The sequence below is a fragment of the Tachypleus tridentatus genome, chromosome 13 (genome assembly GCF_004210375.1).
Source record: "Tachypleus tridentatus isolate NWPU-2018 chromosome 13, ASM421037v1, whole genome shotgun sequence".
NCBI lineage: Eukaryota > Metazoa > Arthropoda > Merostomata > Xiphosura > Limulidae > Tachypleus > Tachypleus tridentatus.
The window spans coordinates 204,477,374-204,504,618 of NC_134837.1; the positions used below are offsets into that span (position 1 = coordinate 204,477,374).

At 34.4% G+C, this 27,245-nt stretch overlaps 1 protein-coding gene and 1 long non-coding RNA gene across 2 annotated transcripts in view; one reads left to right on the forward strand and one right to left on the reverse strand.

Annotated features, from left to right (window-relative positions):
• Window positions 1–20,625, forward strand: part of LOC143239693 (uncharacterized) — a 45,110-nt gene extending 24,485 nt beyond the window's left edge. The window contains exons 2-3 of the long non-coding RNA XR_013021313.1: window positions 11,599–11,733; window positions 20,259–20,625. This is a non-coding gene — a long non-coding RNA (uncharacterized LOC143239693). The remainder of the gene's footprint in view (window positions 1–11,598; window positions 11,734–20,258) is intronic.
• LOC143239685 (pleckstrin homology domain-containing family G member 7-like) overlaps window positions 1–27,245 on the reverse strand; it is a 406,704-nt gene that overhangs the window by 255,726 nt on the left and 123,733 nt on the right. The window lies entirely within an intron of this gene.

The following is a 27,245-nucleotide window of genomic DNA, read 5'->3' on the forward strand; positions in this document are numbered from 1 at the left end:
GAACCAAGATTTTCGGATCTACAGTCCGATACTTTAACCACTGGGCTGTGTCCGGACCATCGTAATTATTAATAGTAGGTTGTTTGGAGTCTGAACGTGACGGCCACAAACTTCCGCATGACACTTATCATCTGATTTTTATGTGGTAGAAATACCAACACATCTCTTTTCGTTATATTTATTTCACACAAGGAGGCGTGCGTATCTACTGAGGGATTTATACGGGCTCTCTGACGTGTTGTGTGTATCATAGCAATCAGTGAAGTATTGGAAGCTTCAACTGAGAGTTAACAGTGCGTCTTCCCAAAGAGCACGAGAGACACACTAGTGAACGTAACGTTTCATCAGCACAAACAAAACGTTCGTTTCTGACGAGTGTGTTCACGTTTTATCAACACAAACATCAGTCACGAGGGAGCGCTGAGCACGCTTTAAGTTCATAATGAGTTTCCATGAGACTGGTATTGATTTACTGTTGTCTTTGTTTTGAATGCACAAAGTGTAAATCATAGAGATGAGACCTCTTTAGAAACTAAATTTACGAGGAACCTTTGGGTACGAACTTTCTTTTGCTCGCGTCTGTTGTTGACATTTTATCAACTTATGGGGTTTATTACTAAATCCACTCGTGGTTATTTGAATGTTGGTTCTTGAAATTAGAAAGCTAACTTTGTCTTATTCATTATGTGCTTGTCCTTAACAAGAGATATATCAGGTGATGATGTACACGTAACAATAAAATACCTTTAAAGAAAGATACGTGTAAAGTTCAAGTGTAAATTGTCATTTATTGACATTCAGTTTACCACTTTTCACCACGTTTCAGAGAACAAATATAAAATTAATGTGTAACTACGTAACACCGTACACACTTGAAACTATATTAAAAATGTATTTCTTAGTGTAACCGTAGTTCGGGGTGACAAATAGTGTCAACCGTAGTTCGGGGTGACAAATAGTGTCAACCGTAGTTCGGAGTGACAAATAGTGTCAACCGTAGTTCGGAGTGACAAATAGTGTCAACCGTAGTTCGGAGTGACAAATACTGACAACCGTAGTTCGGTGTGACAAATAGTGTCAACCGTAGTTCGGTGTAACAAATAGTGCCTCATCCATCGTCTTGAAGCATTACGAAATAGTACTAAAGTTTTCATTTTTCGGTTTTGAAATTTCTCGAAAACTGAAGGGTTGTCCGCACTAACAGTCCCTAATTTTGATGTTTGTGTGTTTGTTTTCATGAAAAGCTACACGAGGACTTGAGTTAACCATCTTTATTTTTGTGGTCATAAACTAGACGGAATGCAGTCATTTCACGGCAGCTGCCAGCTTTTAAGATACTTTAGTCAGATTGACTATCAGGATATGACTGTCACACTTTAAACATACTTATAACTCCAAAATGCGGTAAAGAGACAGGAACCATAAAACCTTAGTCGCACAGTACAACACACTAACACTGATCCATACTCGGTCGTCCCTAATTTTGCACCGGCTGGTTAGAAATACAGGCGATTAATCAACAGCACTCGCTGCCAATTCGTAAGATACTTTTGTCAGTGAAGTGACAATAGTGATTCTTATGTTATATTGTCCCAACACAGGAAAACAATTCCTCGAGGTTAAGATGGCATCCAGCAAGAGACGCAGACAGAATAAAAACACAATAAAACATATTCTGGAATACTGTCGTACAGTTCAGCTGTATACCACACGGCTCATAATCTCAAAATTTCGATTTCGATATATACGATGAGCAGAGACCACATAGCCCAAAAAAACACAGATGTTAGTTTGAATCTCACACGCACACACTATCAAGAGCCTTCAGCCATAGTATCTCGTGCTGCCATCTGTTATCATTTTTCTGCAGCTTACAACTGAGTTTCTATGAAATACAACATTAAGTAAATTTGGAAAAGATAAGGAAACCGTAAAAGATTCCGGAAGGAAGTCCATTAACGAAACCTTTAATGGATTACATAAGATTGATAACCTTATACAGGCAGTCAATTACCTGGACAAACACATGCTGTTTGATTCCACTCTTCCAGTCAATCATCGCATTTTCGTTGTCGCGTCTGTGTCTAGATTTCGAGTGAATTTCAAATGGACGTTTATAAATCTATATTTAAGCGATAAGTTACAAGCTTTCTATAAATTATAATTAATTCCATTAACTTGTTTAGGCTAAGGACAATGCGTTGATAAGGTAATGTGAACAACCCGAGACTAAGACTTTGAAAAGCTACACCACATGGCCAAAATTATGTGGATATCCGATCATCATACCCATTTGTGCTTGTTGAACATCTCATTCCAAAACCACGGAGTTGGTCTTCCCTTTGCTGCTATAACAGCTTCCACTCTTCTAGGAAGGTTTTTCGTTAGATTTTGGACATGGCTGCGGGGATTCATTCCCATTCAGTCACAAGAGTATCAGTGAGGTCGGGTACTGATGTCGGGCGAGAAGGCTTGGCTTGCAGTCGACGTTCTAATTATTCTTAAAGGTGTTCGATGGGGTTGAGGTCAGGGCTCTGTGTAGGCCAGTCAAATTCTTCCACACCAACCTCAGCAAATAATGTCTTTATGGACCTCGCTTTATGACGGGGGCATTGTCTTGCTGAAACAAAAAAGGGCCTTCCCCAAACTGTTGCCACAAAGTTGGAAGCAGACATTTCTCTAGAATGTCATTGTGTGCTGTAGAATTAATATTTCCCTTCATTGGAACTAAAGAGCCCAAACCATTATTTCTCCTCCACAAAACTTTACAGTTGGTACTGTGTATTCAGGCAGGTAGCGTTCTCTTGGCATCCGCTAAACCCCGACTTTTCCGTCAGACTGTCAGATAGTGAAGCATGATTCATCACTCCAGAGAACATGTTTTCACTGCTCCAGAGTCCAATGGCGGTATGCTTTACACCACTCCAGCCGACACTTGACATTGCACATGGTGATCTTAGGCTTGTGTGCAGCTACTCAGCCATGAAAACTCATTTTATGAAGCTCTCGACCAACAGTTCTTGTGCTGACGTTGCTTCCACAGGCAGTTTGGAACTCGGTAGTGAGTGTTGCAATTGTGGACAGACGATTTTTACGTGCTACGCGCTTCAGCACTCGGTGGTTTCGTTCTGTGAGCTTACGTAGCCTACCGCTTTGTGGCTGAGCTGTTGTTGCTCCTAAACGTTTCCACATCACAATAACAGTACTTACAGTTGACCGAGGCAGCTCTAGCAGGGCAGAAATTTGACGAACTGACTTGTTGGGAAGGTGGCAACATATGACAGTGTCACGTTGAAAGTCACTGAGCTCTTCAGTACGACCCATTCTTCTGCCAGTGTTTGTCTATGGAGGTTGCATGGGGTGTATGCTTGATTTTATGCACCTGTTAGCAATGGGTGTGGCTGAAATAGCCGAACCCACTAATTAGAAGGGGTGTCCACATACTTTTGGCCATGTAGTTTATGTAGCAGCTTTCAGTCTAGAGCTTACGTTAAACGATACTAGATTTTTATTTCAGTATAAAATACCTTCCATCCCTAGTGACCCAACTGAATACTGGGTTTTTGTAATCGTGGTGGGTAGAGAAGAGATAATCTGGTATACAGTGATGGTGCTGGAAACACACGTAACTTTAAGAACTCGAGATCGATATCAGCAAAAACTCTATAACCCGAGCGCTTTCAAAATGAAGACCTTTCTTGCCCCTGAAGAAGAAAGGTCCACCTTTCGAAAGTGTTTGTGTTATAGTGTTTTTATTAATGTATTTTAACCCGTTATACAGTAATACTTTCATACCTATAGGTATCTTGGTATATAGTGTGTACAGTAATACCTTCATACCTACAGGTATCTTGGTATATAGTGTGTACAGTAATACTTTCTTATCTATAGGTATCTTGGTATATAGTGTGTACAGTAATACTTTCATACCAGAACACTGTTTAACTGTTTCTTTGTGTACCAACAGGACATCTGTAACCAAACACGGTTTAACTGTTTCTCTGTAAACCGACATGACATCTGTAACCGAAAACTGTTTATTTTGTTTGTGACGTTCGTTTGAAAGGTTTAAATATAGGGTGAAACAGGAATTACCAGCGAATATTGGGTTAACGTTAGATGATTGTAACATGTATTAGAATACTGAGTGCTTTGTACACCATACAATCGGTGCTTTGAGGGAGCCAACCTCTATATTGTATATGAAGTGATATGATATTTGAGTTTATTTTCCACATTCATAATATACAATAATTTTCGGTAAAAACATCACAAAATAAGTAATAAAACTAGTTGTATTAAATGTAGAATGACGTAGAGATGTCAGTAACAAAGATAATGTACGGATGATACAGCTGTACGTTGATCATGCGTTCTTTCCGTACTGTACATTCTTCGGAGTTCAGAATTATGGAAAGCGTTGATGAATAACATTAGTGTATCAAAGAAACTGGTATAATATTAATAATATATATTACTATAAAAACAAAACACATGTTCTCTTATCAACCAACTTAAATGAAATTGTATAAAAGAAAGGGTAAACAAGTAATAAAAAAATTGTGAAAGTATGATGTAGGGACTACAGTTCAAAACCAAGGTAGGGAGGAAGTGATACGTATTTACATAAAGATCTGTACATAAGTACCCAAGTGTTTCCAAAAATAACTTAGCAACTAAATGTTGAATCCCTGTCGATTACATTAATTCAGGTTTTTTATTAAACATTTTAATTTAATAGTGCTATCCAGTGTTATAGTGTGTAGTAACCATGAGCTTGTAAGATTGACTGGATACTTATGTAGGGATATTTGTATGGTATTACGTATGCCTTGTCTCTATGCTTCATACTGCTTACTTTTATCCTAATTTTTATTACTTGTATTACGTAACTCGACTTTATTGTTGTGACGTTTACAATATGCGCTTTCTACTTCATAACAGTGTTACGTCATAGCGTAGGGATGTTCTACAAAATCTGACCAATTACATCTCGGCAGATGTGATGTGTTATGGGACGAGGGAGTTATAAAATATGTGTGGTAATTTTAGTTTGTGAAGTGAGGAAAGTAAACCGTTGTAGTTTTTCTGTTAAATCTAATAACAAGTAAACCGAAACAAAGGTCGTTATCTTATTAATGAAAGAAAAATACATTTTTATTACTGTAATAGTAAACCAGAAAGAACAACCTGTCGTTAACCTGCTAACATTAAATACGAAACAAATAACTGTCGCTAATATGGTAATATTAATTATCAGAGAAGAACAGGTCGGTAACATGGTAATAATTATTAACGATGACCTGGTCGGTTAGAATGGTAATATTGATTATCAAAGAACAACTGGTCGTTAACATGGTAATATTAATTATTTAATATGACCTGGTCGTTACCATGGTAATGGAAATTATCAGAGAAGAACTAGTTGTTCTTCTTAATGTTACAATATTTAATTAGTAAAGATGAAATGGTCATTACCATTGGTAATATTAACTGGTAAAGATGAAATGTCTTTTACTATGATAATATTAATTATCAGTGAAGAACTGGTTGTTAACGTGACAATATTTAATTAGTAAAGATGAAGTGGTCATTACCATGGTAATATTAATTAGTAAAGATGAACTGTATTTTAATATAATAATATTAATTATCAAACATAAACTGGTTGTTAACGTGACAATATTTAATTAGTAAAGATGAAGTGGTCATTACCATGGTAATATTAATTAGTAAAGATGAACTGTATTTTAATATAATAATATTAATTATCAAACATAAACTGGTTGTTAACGTGACAATATTTAATTAGTAAAGATGAAGTGGTCATTACCATGGTAATATTAATTAGTAAAGATGAACTGTATTTTAATATAATAATATTAATTATCAAACATAAACTGGTTGTTAACGTAACAATATTTAATTAGTAAAGTTGAAGTGGTCATTACCATGGTAATATTAATTAGTAAAGATGAACTGTATTTTAATATAATAATATTAATTATCAAACATAAACTGATTGTTAACGTGACAATATTTAATTAGTAAAGATGAAGTGGTCATTACCATGGTAATATTAATTAGTAAAGATGAACTGTATTTTAATATAATAATATTAATTATCAAACATAAACTGGTTGTTAACGTGACAATATTTAATTAGTAAAGATGAAATGGTCATTACCATGGTAATATTAATTAGTAAAGATGAACTGTATTTTAATATAATAATATTAATTATCAAACATAAACTGGTTGTTAACGTGACAATATTTAATTAGTAAAGATGAAGTGGTCATTACCATGGTAATATTAATTAGTAAAGATGAACTGTATTTTAATATAATAATATTAATTATCAAACATAAACTGATTGTTAACGTGACAATATTTAATTAGTAAAGATGAAGTGGTCATTACCATGGTAATATTAATTAGTAAAGATGAACTGTATTTTAATATAATAATATTAATTATCAAACATAAACTGGTTGTTAACGTGACAATATTTAATTAGTAAAGATGAAATGGTCATTACCATGGTAATATTAATTAGTAAAGATGAACTGTATTTTAATATAATAATATTAATTATCAAACATAACCTGGTTGTTAACGTGACAATATTTAATTAGTAAAGATGAAGTGGTCATTACCATGGTAATATTAATTAGTAAAGATGAACTGTATTTTAATATAATAATATTAATTATCAAACATAAACTGGTTGTTAACGTGACAATATTTAATTAGTAAAGATGAAGTGGTCATTACCATGGTAATATTAATTAGTAAAGATGAACTGTATTTTAATATAATAATATTAATTATCAAACATAAACTGGTTGTTAACGTGACAATATTTAATTAGTAAAGTTGAAGTGGTCATTACCATAGTAATATTAATTAGTAAAGATGAACTGTATTTTAATATAATAATATTAATTATCAAACATAAACTGATTGTTAACGTGACAATATTTAATTAGTAAAGATGAAGTGGTCATTACCATGGTAATATTATTTAGTAAAGATGAACTGTATTTTAATATAATAATATTAATTATCAAACATAAACTGGTTGTTAACGTGACAATATTTAATTAGTAAAGATGAAGTGGTCATTACCATGGTAATATTATTTAGTAAAGATGAACTGTATTTTAATATAATAATATTAATTATCAAACATAAACTGGTTGTTAACGTGACAATATTTAATTAGTAAAGTTGAAGTGGTCATTACCATGGTAATATTAATTAGTAAAGATGAACTGTATTTTAATATAATAATATTAATTATCAAACATAAACTGGTTGTTAACGTGACAATATTTAATTAGTAAAGATGAAGTGGTCATTACCATGGTAATATTATTTAGTAAAGATGAACTGTATTTTAATATAATAATATTAATTATCAAACATAAACTGGTTGTTAACGTGACAATATTTAATTAGTAAAGATGAAGTGGTCATTACCATGGTAATATTAATTATCAAACATAAACTGGTTGTTAACGTGACAATATTTAATTAGTAAAGCTGAAGTGGTCATTACCATGGTAATATTAATCTCAACGAAGTAATGCTTACTTAGTTTTATATCAAGTATCTATGTATATTTGATAAATTGTAATTTATAAAGTTATAATATACTCGAATGTCAAAGTGAATCGTTAAGTTTCTAGTCATTATTTGAAACTGACAGAGACCTGTTGTTCTCTCAGTGAATTAAGGACTTGTTATCTTGTTGACTGAGATGTTTCCTTTTTACAACATTATCAAGTTAAGGAGAAAGAGGTTACAGTTAACGCCAAGCTATATTCACTTTAATGTCTTCCATCAGGAGTTGTACAAAGTTCCTCAATACACGAGTGCATTAATTGGGTCTTTCCGTCCAGGGGAACAGCCACAGGCTTCAACTCTTGAAAAAACCGACATAGTGTATGTGTGAGGTCAGTGGGTGGTTTTATCACATGGAGAAGTTCGTAACCTTGTAGTATACAGTCGATTTGTAATGGATACCACGAGTTATTAGTTGGTGTACATGTAACAACACAAGCATGGCAAACTGATTTAAGTGTAGTGAATAAGTCGTTAGTTCTCGCATGTTTTTAACATTATTATATATATTACCAATAACGTCAGTAAGATTTTTGGTATCACTGTTTATACGTAGCTATTTGATTTTTTAAACATAAAAACAATTATGTTAAGCTACTACAAGCGCTGACAACATCGTGTGCATGTGGCTACTACAAGGAACACGTACGTGTCTTGTGTTAAGTACTCTTTAAGAGAGCTTTACTAGTCATGAACTTTTGGAAATAGAACAGGGTGTTTTAGCCTATTCATGAAATGTTGAAAACAGAACAGGGTGTATTAGCCAAGCCATGAACTGTTGAAAACAGAACAGGGTGTATTAGCCAAGCCATGAACTGTTGAAAACAGAACAGGGTGTATTAGCCAAGCCATGAACTGTTGAAAACAGAACAGGGTGTATTAGCCAAGTCATGAACTGTTGAAAACGGAACAGGGTGTATTAGCCAAGTCATGAACTGTTGAAAACGGAACAGGGTGTATTAGCCAAGTCATGAACTGTTGAAAACGGAACAGGGTGTATTAGCCAAGTCATGAACTGTTGAAAACGGAACAGGGTGTATTAGCCAAGTCATGAACTGTTGAAAACGGAACAGGGTGTATTAGCCAAGCCATGAACTGTTGAAAACAGAACAGGGTGTATTAGCCAAGCCATGAACTGTTGAAAACAGAACAGGGTGTATTAGCCAAGCCATGAACTCTTGAAAACAGAACAGGGTGTATTAGCCAAGTCATGAACTGTTGAAAACAGAACAGGGTGTATTAGCCAAGTCATGAACTGTTGAAAACAGAACAGGGTGTATTAGCCAAGTCATGAACTGTTGAAAACAGAACAGGGTGTATTAGCCTAGTCATGAACTGTTAGAAACAAAACAGGATGTTTTAGCCTAGTCAAGAAATGTTAGAAACAGAACAATGTTTTAATCTACTCACATCAGTGCAAAGTAACACTACAAATGTATCATGTTATATAGCAGTAAAGTGAGTTAGATACTATAGACAATTAGTGGTTTGAAGAAGGTTTCTTTTTTTGAAGTAAGATGTAGCACTAGTTGTGGGAGTTTGTTTTTATTTTCTCGTCAGTATCGACATCACGGTAACTTTTTATTCCTCGGGGTGGGGTGGGGTTATGTAGCAACGTGATCGAGTGGTGAGTTTGGCTTGAGAGATTTAAATTGAACCTATTTCATGGGTCTCCGACAACAAAACATAAAGTAGAATACCTGGTGTAATAAAGCGTCCCGAGAGTTAAAAAGTCCAAGGTTTTTGTCATGGTTTAGAAAAGCTGCTGCTTAGAAACGTGAAATAACAACTGAAAATGAACTTACGGAGATTTGAAGGATTGTTTGTTTCGCGCCCATTTATACTTTTCAAACACTGTCAACGCTTGAATCCAAAGATTAGAGGGAAGGAAACTAGTTAACACTAGTCTCGCTTCTCCATTATGACCAGAGTGGAAGGCGTTTGGGGAGCAAAAGGCCTCAAACAGCGAATCATCGGATGGGCAAGCTCAAAATACACAAAGCCTAAGGGCTAGGAGGGGATAGAACAGAGTTTATTCTATAAGGAACATTAACATCCACACATACGTGTATGTTTTATGTGATAGACATTTCTTGTGAGGACGTATTATTCAGTTGTTTTATTTATTTCTAACCTACTAATTCAAACTACTAGCGTACTGCCATCTATGTTTCACTTTAGTAACCATGACTTAGAACTCACGTCAATTAATTGTACTGTTTAAAATTGTATCTGTTCAACCGGAAGGCAGTTTACAGAGTCGGATTTTAAGTTGAGTTGACAGACCGTTTTGTAAGGAAACAAAGTTCTTTCGAATATTTCATACTTTTCAGAACTACAGAAGAGTCAGCTTATAATATGTGCAGTTCAGTCCAATAAATAAGAGGGTTGTGGAGAACTAAAACCAGGTATTGGTTCTCTAGAAGGGTTTAATGTGTTTTAACTAAAATCAGGTATTGGTTCTCTAGAAGGGTTTGATGTGTTTTAACTCAAACCAGGTATTGGTTCTCTGGAAGGGTTTGATGTGTTTTAACTCAAACCAGGTATTGATTCTCTGGAAAGGTTTGATGTGTTTTAACTAAAATCAGGTATTGGTTCTCTAGAAGGGTTTGATGTGTTTTAACTCAAACCAGGTATTGATTCTCTGGAAAGGTTTGATGTGTTTTAACTAAAATCAGGTATTGGTTCTCTAGAAGGGTTTGATGTGTTTTAACTAAAACATGGTATTGGTTCTCTAGAAGGGTTTGATGTGTTTTAACTCAAACCAGGTATTGGTTCTCTAGAAGGGTTTGATGTGTTTTAACTCAAACCAGGTATTGATTTTCTGGAAAGGTTTGATGTGTTTTAACTCAAACCAGGTATTGGTTCTCTGGAAGGGTTTGATGTGTTTTAACTCAAACCAGGTATTGGTTCTCTGGAAGGGTTTGATGTGTTTTAACTCAAACCAGGTATTGATTCTCTGGAAAGGTTTGATGTGTTTTAACTAAAACCAGGTAATTGGTTCACTAGACGTATTTGATGTGTTTTAACTAAAACCAGGTAATTGGTTCACTAGACGTATTTGATGTGTTTTAACTAAAACCAGGTATTGGTTCACTAGAAGAATTTGATGTGTTTTAACTAAAACAAGGTATTGGTTCACTAGAAGAATTTGGTGTGTTTTAACTAAAACAAGGTATTGGTTCACTAGAAGAATTTGATGTGTTTTAACTAAAACAAGGTATTGGTTCACTAGAAGAATTTGATGTGTTTTAACTAAAACAAGGTATTGGTTCACTAGAAGAATTTGATGTGTTTTAACTAAAACAAGGTATTGGTTCACTAGAAGAATTTGATGTGTTTTAACTAAAACAAGGTATTGGTTCACTAGAAGAATTTGGTGTGTGTTAACTAAAACAAGGTATTAGTTCACTAGAAGAATTTGGTGTGTTTTAACTAAAACAAGGTATTGGTTCACTAGAAGAATTTGGTATGTTTTAACTAAAACAAGGTATTGGTTCACTAGAAGAATTTGGTGTGTGTTAACTAAAACAAGGTATTAGTTCACTAGAAGAATTTGGTGTGTTTTAACTAAAACAAGGTATTGGTTCACTAGAAGAATTTGGTGTGTTTTAACTAAAACAAGGTATTGGTTCACTAGAAGAATTTGGTGTGTTTTAACTAAAACAAGGTATTGGTTCACTAGAAGGGTTTGATGTGTTTTAACTTCAACATGATATTGTTTGTTCTAATCTGTTTATTTTGTGTAAAACTAAAGGACTTAGTGTTCACATTATCTTTACATACGCTCTCTCTTGAAGGTTAAGAGAGAAAATATGGCCTTTATGTTTTCAAGTTATAATTGTATGATATATTCTTGTTATAAGTCTATAATATATTCAGGTTATAATTCTATAATATATTCAAGTCAGTGATACAGTTTATATTCTTCTGTTGTTTTATTAACAGTTTTTTTATATTTAATTTCAGATCATATCAAACTCTATCAAAACACAGTAGAACTGATAACATATCTCATCAAAATGGTTTCGAGGGGTCACTACTATCGACATTAGTATTAAACAGAACAGAAGAGACAAGTATCAACGAACTGCAAGCCCCATGGTAGGATCATGAGTTTTAACAAATAATTTATTTAGTTTAAAATATGCATTTTAACCATAATACGTGAGCCAACGGATCTTGAAAATTTCAGGACAACTATGGTTGTTCCTGGTAACCCTACTACTGGACTTAGTTGAAACAAAACAGTCCTAACAAAAACTGTAAGGGTTTGTTATCATACAGTGGGTTAGCTATGTTTTATAGAAACAGACAGATTACAGGAACTAACACAGTTTGTATGACAAGCTTGGACACTTTTATTAAAGTTAAAAATCAAATATAGTATTGTATAAACTGTACAGTCATTCACAGTGATAGATATTGTTTGTTAATTCTGTAGAAACCAACAACTTTAAAATTAGTTGGCTTATTTGGTAAAAATTACACATACAAGTATGTGGAAATTAGGTCAGGTGATTTATTATTGGAGCCTTGAGAAATATTATATAAATATATCTGTATCATGATAACAATATTTAAAGCATGATATAGAATTTAAAGAAATGTTTTAATCTTATATACACTGAAGTATCACTTTTATATGTATGAAACTTTGAAAACATAAATAAAAAATATTATGTGGTGTATCAACTGATTATAAACTTTTTCATGTAGTAGAGTAACTGGTTATGAAGTATATCATGTAATAGAGTAACTGGTTATGAAGTATATCATGTAATAGAGTAACTGGTTATGAAGTATATCATGTAGTAGAGTAACTGGTTATGAAGTATATCATGTAGTAGAGTAACTGGTTATGAAGTATATCATGTAGTAGAGTAACTGGTTATGAAGTATATCATGTAGTAGAGTAACTGGTTATGAAGTATATCATGTAGTGTATCAACTGGTTATGAAGTATATCATGTAGTGTATCAACTGGTTATGAAGTATATCATGTAGTGTATCAACTGGTTATGAAGTATATCATGTAGTGTATCAACTGGTTATGAAGTATATCATGTAGTAGAGTAACTGGTTATGAAGTATATCATGTAGTGTATCAACTGGTTATGAAGTATATCATGTAGTGTATCAACTGGTTATGAAGTATATCATGTAGTGTATCAACTGGTTATGAAGTATATCATGTAGTGTATCAACTGGTTATGAAGTATATCATGTAGTGTATCAACTGGTTATGAAGTATATCATGTAGTGTATCAACTGGTTATGAAGTATATCATGTAGTGTATCAACTAGTTATGAAGTATATCATGTAGTGTATCAACTGGTTATGAAGTATATCATGTAGTAGAGTAACTGGTTATGAAGTATATCATGTAGTAGAGTAACTGGTTATGAAGTATATCATGTAGTAGAGTAACTGGTTATGAAGTATATCATGTAGTAGAGTAACTGGTTATGAAGTATATCATGTAGTAGAGTAACTGGTTATGAAGTATATAATGTAGTAGAGTAACTGGTTATGAAGTATATAATGTAGTAGAGTAACTGGTTATGAAGTATATCATGTAGTAGAGTAACTGGTTATGAAGTATATCATGTAGTAGAGTAACTGGTTATGAAGTATATCATGTAGTGTATCAACTGGTTATGAAGTATATCATGTAGTAGAGTAACTGGTTATGAAGTATATCATGTAGTAGAGTAACTGGTTATGAAGTATATCATGTAGTGTATCAACTGGTTATGAAGTATATCATGTAGTGTATCAACTGGTTATAAAGTATATCATGTAGTGTATCAACTGGTTATAAAGTATATCATGTAGTGTATCAACTGGTTATGAAGTATATCATGTAGTGTATCAACTGGTTATGAAGTATATCATGTAGTACAGTAACTGGTTATGAAGTATATCATGTAGTACAGTAACTGGTTATGAAGTATATCATGTAGTACAGTAACTGGTTATGAAGTATATCATGTAGTACAGTAACTGGTTATGAAGTATATCATGTAGTAGAGTAACTGGTAATGAAGTATATCATGTAGTAGAGTAACTGGTTATGAAGTATATCATGTAGTAGAGTAACTGGTTATGAAGTATATCATGTAGTAGAGTAACTGGTTATGAAGTATATCATGTAGTAGAGTAACTGGTTATGAAGTATATCATGTAGTGTATCAACTGGTTATGAAGTATATCATGTAGTGTATCAACTAGTTATGAAGTATATCATGTAGTGTATCAACTGGTTATGAAGTATATCATGTAGTAGAGTAACTGGTTATGAAGTATATCATGTAGTAGAGTAACTGGTTATGAAGTATATCATGTAGTAGAGTAACTGGTTATGAAGTATATCATGTAGTAGAGTAACTGGTTATGAAGTATATCATGTAGTAGAGTAACTGGTTATGAAGTATATAATGTAGTAGAGTAACTGGTTATATGAAGTATATATATGTAGTAGAGTAACTGGTTATGAAGTATATCATGTAGTAGAGTAACTGGTTATGAAGTATATCATGTAGTAGAGTAACTGGTTATGAAGCATATCATGTAGTGTATCAACTGGTTATGAAGTATATCATGTAGTAGAGTAACTGGTTATGAAGTATATCATGTAGTAGAGTAACTGGTTATATAAGTATATCATGTAGTGTATCAACTGGTTATGAAGTATATCATGTAGTGTATCAACTGGTTATAAAGTATATCATGTAGTGTATCAACTGGTTATAAAGTATATCATGTAGTGTATCAACTGGTTATGAAGTATATCATGTAGTGTATCAACTGGTTATGAAGTATATCATGTAGTACAGTAACTGGTTATGAAGTATATCATGTAGTACAGTAACTGGTTATGAAGTATATCATGTAGTACAGTAACTGGTTATGAAGTATATCATGTAGTACAGTAACTGGTTATGAAGTATATCATGTAGTAGAGTAACTGGTAATGAAGTATATCATGTAGTAGAGTAACTGGTAATGAAGTATATCATGTAGTAGAGTAACTGGTTATGAAGTATATCATGTAGTAGAGTAACTGGTTATGAAGTATATCATGTAGTAGAGTAACTGGTTATGAAGTATATCATGTAGTAGAGTAACTGGTTATGAAGTATATCATGTAGTAGAGTAACTGGTTATGAAGTATATCATGTAGTGTATCAACTGGTTATGAAGTATATCATGTAGTAGAGTAACTGGTTATGAAGTATATCATGTAGTAGAGTAACTGGTTATGAAGTATATCATGTAGTAGAGTAACTGGTTATGAAGTATATCATGTAGTGTATCAACTGGCTATGAAGTATATCATGTAGTGTATCAACTGGTTATGAAGTATATCGTGTAGTGTATCAACTGGTTATGAAGTATATCATGTAGTGTATCAACTGGTTATGAAGTATATCATGTAGTGTATCAACTGGTTATGAAGTATATCGTGTAGTGTATCAACTGGTTATGAAGTATATCGTGTAGTGTATCAACTGGTTATGAAGTATATCGTGTAGTGTATCAACTGGTTATGAAGTATATCGTGTAGTGTATCAACTGGTTATGAAGTATATCATGTAGTGTATCAACTGGTTATAAACTTATCTGATTATAAACTTATCATAATATCTGATTATATTATGATTGAGGGGGAATTGTGATATGTCATGATATTATTATCAAGGGGAGATAGATATCTGATCATATTATTATTGAGGGGAAGTGATGATATTATCGAGGGGAGTGATGATATGTTATGATATTATTGAGGGAGATATCTGATTATATTATGATTGATGTGGAGTGATAATATTTGATGACATTATTAATGAGGGAGATTGATGAATGTCATGATATTATTGAAGGGGAGTAAGATATCTGATAATATTATTATTGAGGGGGAGTGGTGATATGTGATAATATTATTGAGGGGAGTGAGATATCTGGTGATTATTATTATTATTATTATTGAAAGGGAGTGATGATATCTGATGATATTATTATTATTGAGAGGCAGTGATGATATCTGATGATATTATTGAGGGGTCATGATGACATCTAATGATATTATTATTGATGGGGAGTGATGATATCTTGATTATATTTTTTTCTATATTTGACTCGTGGCAGGATTTACTTAGTTTATAATTGTTTTGTTTCAATGAAAAACAAAATGAGTCAAATTGAATCTATAGCAAGGACTCTGTCGAGACAATGCAAATATATGGCGTGGCTTTAGAAGCAATTATGATGTTTTGTCCCTCTTGTAGCAACTAGATGGCGCTATATATGCTAGCTTATGTAATTAAAACGTTTATTGAGATGGGTCTCATAATACTGTATTTTATTTTTCATAAAAGTTGCTTCAGAGATATTTTAAAGATGCGAAGTATCCGTAAGTTACATCAACTAGAATTTGGATAGTCATACTAATAATTCGCATTCAATAATCATTTATCTTGAGATATTTATGTTCCTCGTGAAGTAATGCATTGTAACAGCTTGTGTCACACAATAATAGTATAAAACTGTAAAATAAGTTGAGCTGGATTATGATTTTTTGTCTTTATAGGTCGATATAAGTATAAATATTTATATAATTTGTTGATCTGAATTTGTACAACGTAAATACAATTTGTGATTTGTGGTCTAATATTAGATAATGTTCCATTTTCAAACATTTGTCTTGTTTTTTAGTTTCACGTTTTTGGTTTTATTATATGTACGTAATTGTCGTCTGTGACGTCGTGGTCGTGTCTGTCCAATCAACGTGATTAATGACTGGTTCGTTGACTGGTCTTGTTCATTGCCTTGTAACCGTGTATGAGCTAAAGCTATTGGATTATATGTTATCAACTGTGTTTCGAAAAGCTTACATAGAAACGCCATCTTTTGTTACCTTTTTTGTAGTATTTCACACAGTATTTGACTCGTGTTGTTTTTGCATCATATGATCCCTTTTTTGTTTTAGTTTTGTATTCATGCTTGTCTAGACCTTTAATAGCAACATCCGTATCTCCTGCTTTCTGTACTTCACAACTCTTGCGTCAATCTTACGTAGATAGAAGAACAGTTTTATCACAATACGTATGTAAAAGGATGCAGTGGCGTGTCGCCGCAGATGGGAGACATGACGTCACGGATAATGGGTTTAACATTTATTTGTTATAGAGTTCGAGAGTGCAGTGATATAACGGATACATTATGGTCACAGCTTCTTCCAAAGAAGGGTTTCTGTCAGAGCTAAAGGAAACAACACAGCGTTTCGAAAAGAATTAAACATTTAGTGTTCTTAATAAAAAATAGAAACAGTTGTAAAACGTTTCGGAAAGAAAGGTCTCCAGAACTACAATCCAACTTTTCGAAAACAGAGTTGTCATCCACAAAGTTAAGACTGTGGTTACGAAAGAGAGTCTTCTGACCCAAAGAGCCATTGTTATGAAGTTAGGTACATCTCCTTGTATAATTACAATAAACATGTTTGCTTACCAATTATTGAGCTACATGAAAAACAATCAAAAGATGCTTTTATGAGAAAAATGAACAAAGAAACAGAAGCAGCCTCTTTCCACCTGTCAAGTCCCTCGATATAGTCCCAGTAGAGTTTAGTATCTTCATTGTATTTAACTTGGTCTTGGAAACACTTCCACGGTCAGTGCAAAGTCTGTTAAGATATGTGGTCTAAGATGGACCTCTTTATTTTTCGCAGAAACTCAATACAATTGACAAGATTACAGAACCACGACCATCAATGGACGATGGTTTAAGGAGTTCAAAGGGCAACTCATGACCTGGAACATCGTTCTTATAACTTCCAATATGACCCAGTTGATGGCATTATTTCCTTACAAAACATATAGATGTTTTCATATAGTTATCGGTTGTTATTTAAAGAGTCTAAGTGAACATGCATAAGAACTCATGAACTGGGTAAGGTTTTCAACTGATTAACCAAATTATTGATAAAACTGTACAAAATAAAAACAACCTAAAAAATGAAAAAGTCTATGACACGTTTTTTATGAACCACGTTTTTGTTTTCCAACTTCTGGTTTCTTTGTTTGTTATTAATCACAAAGCTACACAAGGAGCTATCTGTGCTGTGCCAACCACGAGTATCGAAACCCAGTTTTTAGCGTTATAAACCTTTAGAATTACATCTGAGCCACTGGATGGGAGGAGGACGAGTTTTTAAATACTGATGAAACTGTCAAGGGTTGTGATGACCAATTTGTGTGAAACATACTAGAGTAAAAAAATAGAAAAATATAAGTATTGTTAACTCCCTTCTTGTAGATGTAGGCTTCAGTTTCAGTTGTAAACGTTAGTGTAAATTTCATATTGATCTATTGTGGTGTGTAAATGTAGGCTTCGGTTTCAGTTGTAAACGTTAGTGTAAATTTCATATTGATCTATTATGGTGTGTAAATGTAGGCTTCGGTTTCAGTTGTTAACGTTAGTGTAAATTTCATACTGATCTATTATGGTGTGTAAATATAGGTTTCGGTTTCAGCTGTTAACGTTAGTGTAAATTTCATATTGATCTATTATGACGTGTAAATATAGGTTTCGGTTTCAGCTGTTAACGTTAGTGTAAATTTCGTATTGATCTATTATGACGTGTAAATATAGGTTTCGGTTTCAGCTGTTAACGTTAGTGTAAATTTCATATTGATCTATTATGACGTGTAAATGTAGGTTTTGGTTTCATATTGAGTTGTTCTGGCCCCTGTACATATTTCTTCACTGTAGTGTTTGTTCAGCAGAGAAAGACATGCGTACAATTACCTGTTTGTTATTATTGTTATGTTTTAACTGTTGGAGAGTCTTTAAATTAAGTTACGTTTTGAAGGTTAAATTATCTGTAATCAGTTGTAGAAGTTGTGATAACATGGATATTTTATTCAACCACTAAAATTGTAGAAGCTGCGATAACAACTGCATGCTGTTAGGGGAATACGTCGAGGCTAAGAGAACCTTTTACATCCCAGTTAAGACTGCCTTAGAGAACATGTAACTTATTTCTTTAAACATGGAGAACGAATTACTTAATTATAAAAATTAGCAGTCGCGACGACGAGCAAACAACTGGAGGTTTCGATGTTGATTCAATTGGGTGAGAAGCGACCCCCGCTTTACGTCTACTCTACACTGCTTGTCTAAACATCTGGTTTAGTTGTTGTTGTTGTTGTTTTTGGAATTTCGCACAAAGCTACTCGAGGGCTATCTGTGCTAGCCGTCCCTAATTTAGCAGTGTAAGACTAGAGGGAAGGCAGCTAGTGATCACCACCCACCGCCAACTCTTGGGCTACTCTTTTACCAACGAATAGTGGGATTGACCGTAACATTATAACGCCCCCACGGCTGGGAAGGCGAGCATGTTTGGCACGACTCGGGCGCGAACCCGCGACCCTCAGATTACGAAGCGCACGCCTTAACGCGCTAGGCCATGCCAGGCCCATCTGGTTTAGTGATTCGAAGGTTTCGTGTTATTAAACGCTTTAATCTTATGATGTTGTGTCGTCATCCATAAATATATTCCAAATTTTCTGTTGTTACTTGTTCTTGCTGTCAGTTTACGTAAACAGAAGTTGCACTAGATCCCGTGTAGCAGCTGCTTACTTCGCTGTACAGCAAGACCCAGCTACAATTCATCTGATTCACGAACTTTTTTGGCATGTTGTGATCGAAAGTTGGTCGTCATTGCAACAAGTGACTCAACTAGCAGCGCAGCAAGTTTCACGAGTTTTATTTCAGTTACTTGGCTACCAAACTAATACTACCAGCAGAGAAAGGTTGTATTATTAAAACCACAGATTTATTTCGGTCACCTGGTTACTAGACTAACGTTACCAGTAGAGAAAGGTTGTATTATTAAAACTATTGTTTGGAATGGTTATACAAAAGTGACGTAGGAAGCGCTGGGAATTATCACCCAATTTTCAATTTGTACCTGTAAAAATATTACATTTGAATTACAAAATTTACGGTCGGGAAAAGTGGGAAAAATGCACAATATTTAATCTAGAACCCAGGAGATTCCAGGACCCTGGAATTGAGAGGTATGTCTGTGACGCACATTCTCTGGCTTCGGTTTATCAAATAAACTATTTGATCTTTCCTTCTATACGTCTGATATATATATTAACATGTGAATTCTGTGATCTACGTTAAACTACCTATACCTAAAATCTTTAGAACCACACATCGAACCTTTAGGTTTAGAAAAAAATATATACTTTAGTTTTCAGAACCGTATTTATACGTTCTATACGTGGTGAAAACTCCGTTGACCAAACTGTAAACTTAAAATGAATCAAAGTAAGTTTCATGTTATAATCCCAGGTTAGATGTTCACAGTGTTTTAACAACTGTACCTTAAGTACACATAATATAAAAGAAGAACACTGGTTTTATTACATTACTTTATTAAAGTTATTTTAATAACTTGTGAATTTCATAAGTTATGTTTTATTTACAAGTTTTTATTGTTTATAGAGTTTATATAATATATAATATTTTTATTTTTATGATGCTTTTAGTGGTGTGTGTTTGTTTATTTCAGTTTTGTTAAAAGTTATTTATGCAGTGTTTTGTATTTAATTAGGTTCGGTTTGGTTTGAATTTCGCGCAAAGCTACACGAGGACTATCTGCGCTAGCCGTCCCTAATTTACCAGTGTAAGACTAGCAGTTAGTCATCACCACGCACTGCCAACTCTTGGGCTACTTTTTTACCAACAAATAGTGGAATTGACCGTTACATTATAACGCCTGCACAGGTGAAAGGTCGAACATATTTGGTGTGACGGGGATTCGAACCCGCGACCCTCGGATTATGAGTCGAGTGCCTTAACTACTTGGCCATGTCAAGCCAAATATGTTTGGTGATGAAGATTAGTGTTAAAGCTGTGAAAGTGCCACCAAGCTACTGAAACCAAAAATATAAATAAAACGATTCTGATGGTGTTTTTAATATTTTTATATATTCATGACGATCTAGAAGGTCACACTCGTGTATATATATATATATATATATATATATATATATATATATATATATATATATATATATAAATTTGGACAGAGATATGGATAACTAAATATATATTACACGATGTGTAGAAACAAGTATTTAAAAAGTCAGATAAGAAGATAAATAAATAACTATTATCCATTTCAGGGAACACAGTAAAAAGTCGAGAGTTTGTTTTTACAGTAAAGGTTCATATATGGGTGAAATGTTTATTAGAAAAATTAATATAAAGTTATAATTGTACAAAAGGCACCATGAATAACTGTGTTATTTCTCAGCAGGAGCTGGTGGTGGTTGGTGATAACTAGCTGCCTTTCTCCTAGCCTTACACTGCTTAATTAAAGATGGGTAGTGCAAATAGCCCTCGTGTAGATTTACAAGAAATTTAGAAACAAACAAACAAACGTTTTATTTGTTTGTGTAATAATGTACAGAAACAGTTTGTAACCAAAACTTAATTAACTAGTTTGAACTAATTGATTAATTCTTTTGAAAACAACTATAGTTAGCTAGTTCAGAAACTAAAGTCCCTCAGCAGCACAGCGGAATGTCTGTGGACTTACAATACTAGAATTCGGGTTTCGATACTCGTGGCAGACAGAGCACAAATAGCCCAATGTGTAGCTTTGTGCTTAACTTTAAACAAACAGACAAACTAAACTTGTAACTTTCTGACACCGTGAATTTCCTCGCTATCAAACATTGGTGGTTTGATAAATTGGAGGGAAAGCGTGTCAACAGTACCAATTTTTTGTATTGCTCTTGTCTGACCGTTACTCATATACCTACGCTCTGAAAGAGCGAACACTCATTTTTTAAATAAAATATTCAAATTTCGATTTAAGTTCCAACCTTTAAGAAGTTACATTGCTGATGTTATTTGGTTAGAGAACTGTGTACGGACAAAGTTACTTATGTATTAAATGTCTGTATGTTATTTTATGATGATATAATTTTTATTTTACAATTTTTAAATCAAGAATGTTTCTGCTAACCAAAATGCCCCCACAGTGGCACAGCCCGTTGTGGGCACAGTATAGATAGCCCATTGTGTAATCCTGTGCTTAAATTCAAACAATTTAATTAAAACCTAACCAAACTTATTGTGATATGTAAATGAAAGTCCATCAGATCTGTTGTTATCGCGACTTTTTGATGAGATTTCGTTACATTTTTAAAACAATTCTCAGTTTTCTTCTTACAGGATAAAAGAATTGTAAAAAAGAAAAAAAATAGCATGTGGTCAGATCTAGTCTGCAGTTTGTTATTCGTGGCGGAACGTGTTTATTAATATATCTGTAAAAACATGTATACTACAGTGGGTTTTCTTGTCATCACGGATGTTTATTAATACTTTAGAACGTGGCTATTTATAAAATTAAATCTCATAAGTCCCGCTTTGTTAAACAACTTTTTTAGCTCAAGATACTTCAGAAACAAATAAATCCATTCAGGGACAATCGCTAAGGGCTCGGCATGGCCAGGTGGTTAAGTCACTCGACTTGTAATCCGAAGGTCACGGGTTTGTATTCCTGTCACACCAAACATGCTCGCCCTTTCAGCCGTGGAGGCGTTGGAATGTGTCAGTCAATCTCACTATTCGTTGGGAAAAGAGTAGCCCAAGAGTTGGCGGTAGGTGGTGCCTTCCCTCTAATCTTACACTGCTAAATTAGGGACGGCTAGCGCAGATAGCCCTCGTGTAGCTTTGCGCGAAATTCAAAACTAACCAAACAATCGCTGAGTGTCCAAACTTAACGCTATAATTCACGTTGAATTTTCAAGTATAAATCTCGTGTTCTTATGATTTTTAGTGTTTCCACACCTCAGTAAATAAGTTTGTCTGTACAAATTAAAAATTAAATAATTTAGATCGACAAGACAGTGGTTATTTATACAATGACACTTTTATACTGGTGATATGAACCTGCACTGTATTAAAGGAACATCACAGTTTTTGCCATTGGTTAATTACACGAGAAATGGAAGTTTCACAAACAGTAGGAATTTATGTGATATACCACTGCGATGATTGAAAGGATGAAAACTACGGGGGGATAGCTCTTCTAGCCCCTTAAACCCCTGTGTAAGTGTTCATAATAAATCTAGTGGCTAAAAGTAACGAAGACAGAGATTTTTCCACTTACCCCGGTATGTGAAAAGTTGCTTTATCATAAAGTTTCCATGAACACGAGTTTTGACACCTTCACGTGCCCTCTCATGTCCAGATTAAGTTGTTTACGTAATAGTAGATTTGAACTTTATTTTAGATTATACGCTGTTGTGTATTTACTGATTAGAAGAAGGTCGGTTGGTTTATTTGTTAAGCGCAAAGCTACACAATAGGCTATTTGTGTACTGCACGCTGCAGATAACGAAACTCGATTTTTAGCATCGTAAGCCTGCAGACTTACCGCTCAGTCACTGGGGTAAACTATACATTATCGCAATGATGTTTGAAGAACTGACTATGACCTAACCAGGTTAAATAAAACTATCCGTTGGTCACTAAGGCTACAGGTTTAAAACCGAACTTGAAATGGTTTGTGTGTGTGTGTTAAAAGAATCGACGCATGTTATCAGGCTCAGATCATAAGGTGGTAAAAGTGTTAAAGTCGAAACACGCATGTTTCTGTTTCTTGATGTTTGCGTCTCAACAGGTAAAAAGTAACTGTAATTAAATAAGTATGTTTGGTAAAGTGTGGCGCTGCTATCATTCTTAATTCAGAGAACTGACTAGAGGGAACACAACTAGTTACCTTACCATTTACCCACTAGAGGGAACACAGCCAGTTACCTTACCATTTACCCACTAGAGGGAACGCAGCTTGTTACCTTAGAATTTAACCACTAGAGGGAACACAGCCAGTTATAATTACTTTACCATTTACTTACTAGAGGGAACACAGCTAGTTACCTTGTCATTTATCCACTAGAGGGAAGACAGCCAGTTATAATTACCTTACCATTTACTCACTAGAGGGAAACAGCCTTTTAGAATTACCTTACCATTTACTCACTAGAGGGAAAACAGCCAGTTATAATCACCTTACCATTTACTTACTAGAGGGAACACAGCTAGTTACCTTATCATTTATCCACTAGAGGGAAGACAGCCAGTTATAATTACCTTACCATTTACTCACTAGAGGGAAAACAGCCTTTTAGAATTACCTTACCATTTACTCACTAGAGGGAAAACAGCCTTTTAGAATTACCTTACCATTCACACTACAGGAGAAACTATCGCTCTTATAACGTGTTAACAGCTTAAAGAGGGTGGGGATGTTATTGTATGGATTCGAACCCTTCTCGTCAGCTCCGAAAATAGAGTTTTACCAAAGGGCCGCGCTTAATAAAGTACGACTTGCAGGAGTTATATCCTAAGTTTGAGACTAGTATAACGTCACAATACTTGCACACCACATAGTGGACTAATTGCGTCTACCGTAAAGATTGAATACCGAATTTAAGCATTATAAGCCCCAAAGTTAAATTTAAAAATCATAACTTATCCATCTATTTGGCCTGATGAGCGTAGGTTGAATCGACAGTAAAAGTGTGTGAAATGTGTGTTTAAGTCTCCACTGGATATTTCTTCATGTCATAAAGAACTTGTTTCAGATTTCAGAACTGGCGGGATCACACATACAGTTTATGCGTACGTAAGTAAAGGGGCTGATTTAACGACTATATTTTCTATTTTAAGAAAAGTTTTTCCACGTGTACATTCAGTGTACTGAAGCTCGATATATGTAAAAACGGTTCGTTTGGTTTTTTATGTAGAGGAAGAGGAGGGAACAACGTTTCGGTCATCGTCAGGATCACGATGACCTTTTTACACATATATTGTTTCGGTCATCGTCAGGATCACGATGACTTTTTTATATATATTGTTTCGGTCATCGTCAGGATCACGATGACCTTTTTTATATATATTGTTTCGGTCATCGTCAGGATCACGATGACCTTTTACATATATATTGTTTCGGTCATCGTCAGGATCACGATGACCTTTTACATATATATTGTTTCGGTCATCGTCAGGATCACGATGACCTTTTACATATATATTTTCTCTTCAAGTGGATTTTCATCACGATATGTTTACTTTATAAAGACATTACTCTGATTAGTGTGTCTATCAGACACTACACATCCTGCAACTGTTTACTCAGTTCTTCTGTCAAATTATTCAGTGTTTTAACAGGAGGTACTCATGGGATGCACGTGAGGATAGATGGTCCTTATTTTGTTGGGTAGTTTTGTCAGATATATGATCAGGTTTGGACGTATCCACAGTTTTAACTGGACTGTTATACCAAACCCTAGAATAATCACACTTAATTTCATCGTGTGGGTAGTTTGATTAATTTTTGTAAGTTTATATTTAATTTTTAACCCCAGGATCTTCATGTGGTAAGTTGTGTTAATTTGTTCTTCCCTCAACTGCCCTTATGAGGTCAGGAAACAACAGGGTTATCTCATTGTACTCTAACCCGATAAGTACGTGTGGTAAGAAAGGTAACATTTGAAACAAGCAGCTCATGCCTGATTACAACGTTTACATGTTTTGTTTTCAATATTATTTTTTTAACAGAATTTCACTTTGTATTTGTAACGTGGCGCTACTTGTCCTGGCGCCAGACAGAAGAAGCAGTCAGTCGAATTTGTTCAGCGCACTCTATTTACAGAACCGAGAAACGCTGTTAAAGGTATCGCGCAAAACTATGGTTTATTTTGAGTGGTGTAGCTGTGATGTCATAGCGTTTTCAGGAACACGTGAAGCAGGCTTCGTAGGGGGCGTCTGTCTCTATACTACAGTGTATTGTTGGCCAACATGACTCACCTTAACCACAGCTTTGATCGTGATCTGCTGTGTTGAGCTGCAGACAGACGAAGATAAAATATTAGGAGGACGTATGTTGTAGATCATTTGATAGTAGCGAAACCTATCAATAGGTTTCCTGTATCTATCTAATTTCAATGTAGTTTAAATAAAAACACAAGCGATGAAATCGAGCTAAAAGACGAAGGACTGAAATGTAATACACTAAGTAAAAAGGGGGTTTGGTACACAAAGAAAATTCAAAATACACAAGAAACTTGAGTGACGGAAGAAGAAAAGTGGTTGCCCACTCCTGGTGGTCAAAGATATAAGTGCAGATGGTTAACTGGTTAGTAAAACCTGAAATGGAAAGCAATGGAGAATAAACTATGCTGGTGGTTATATGGTCACCTACATGTAAGGAAAATTTTTAAAAATATTTATTTTCTGTAAAAAAATATTCATGCGTAGCAAGGGAGAAATATGAAAACACCCGTGAAAGAACAAAGTTGGTGGTTGTACCAGCCACTGTAGCCCCTGGTCTAACTTCTCCGGCTAACTTCACATTTCTCTAAGTTTTGTAAAAATATCAAGTGAGAATGGTTAAGTTTACATTAACCATACCGTCCCTAGTATTTTACGCAGCAACAGCTGAGCCTTGTTGTTCCAGAAGTTTCTAAGCGGCCATGTTTGGTTTAGAAAGAGACATTCATGCCAACCAAGAAGCTACGTATGTCAGGTCAGCTAAGGATCGGGCAGTGGTCAGAAGTTATCGAATGTCGAGTGGACGTCCGCGTAGTGTTGGTACCTATCTTCAACCTCCTCCACCATGTGGAAGATACTGTCGTCCACTTTATGCAGTGGCTGGAAGAAGGTAGGGACAGTTTCGTAAATAGGTAATTTAAACTGGTAACTAACAGTCTAGGACACCATTGTAGGGTTTCTATTTGTGCAGAGTTTAACATGAAAACAGGTTCCAAAAAACGATCTGTTAGAGATTATTTCATCATATTGTCACCGGAATCTCCGCTCTTCTTTTCATAATTGTATATAACACATGACACATTTTATCATGGCACCATCGATATATTTCCTTGTCACAGTCCTTGTGTTCACTTCATTTCTCAAAGCATCTTGTTGGATTTTAGTTAAAGTAAGTAGCAGAGGTATTGTTGTAGTAATAACTGTTGGATTTTAGTTAAAGTAAGCAGCAGAGGTATTGTTGTAGTAATAACTGTTGGAGTTTAGTTAAAGTAAGTAGCAGAGGTATTGTTGTAGTAATAACTGTTGGATTTTAGTTAAAATACGCAGCAGAGGTATTGTTGTAGTAATAACTGTTGGAGTTTAGTTAAATTAAGTAGCAGAGGTATTGTTGTAGTAATAACTGTTGGAGTTTAGTTTAATTAAGTAGCAGAGGTATTGTTGTAGTAATAACTGTTGGAGTTTAGTTTAATTAAGTAGCAGAGGTATTGTTGTAGTAATAACTGTTGGAGTTTAGTTAAAGTAAGCAGCAGAGGCATTTGTTGTAGTAATAACTGTTGGAGTTTAGTTAAAGTAAGCAGCAGAGGTATTGTTGTAGTAATAACTGTTGGAGTTTAGTTAAAGTAAGTAGCAGAGGTATTGTTGTAGTAATAACTGTTGGAGTTTAGTTAAAGTAAGTAGCAGAGGTATTGTTGTAGTAATAACTGTTGGAGTTTAGTTTAATTAAGTAGCAGAGGTATTGTTGTAGTAATAA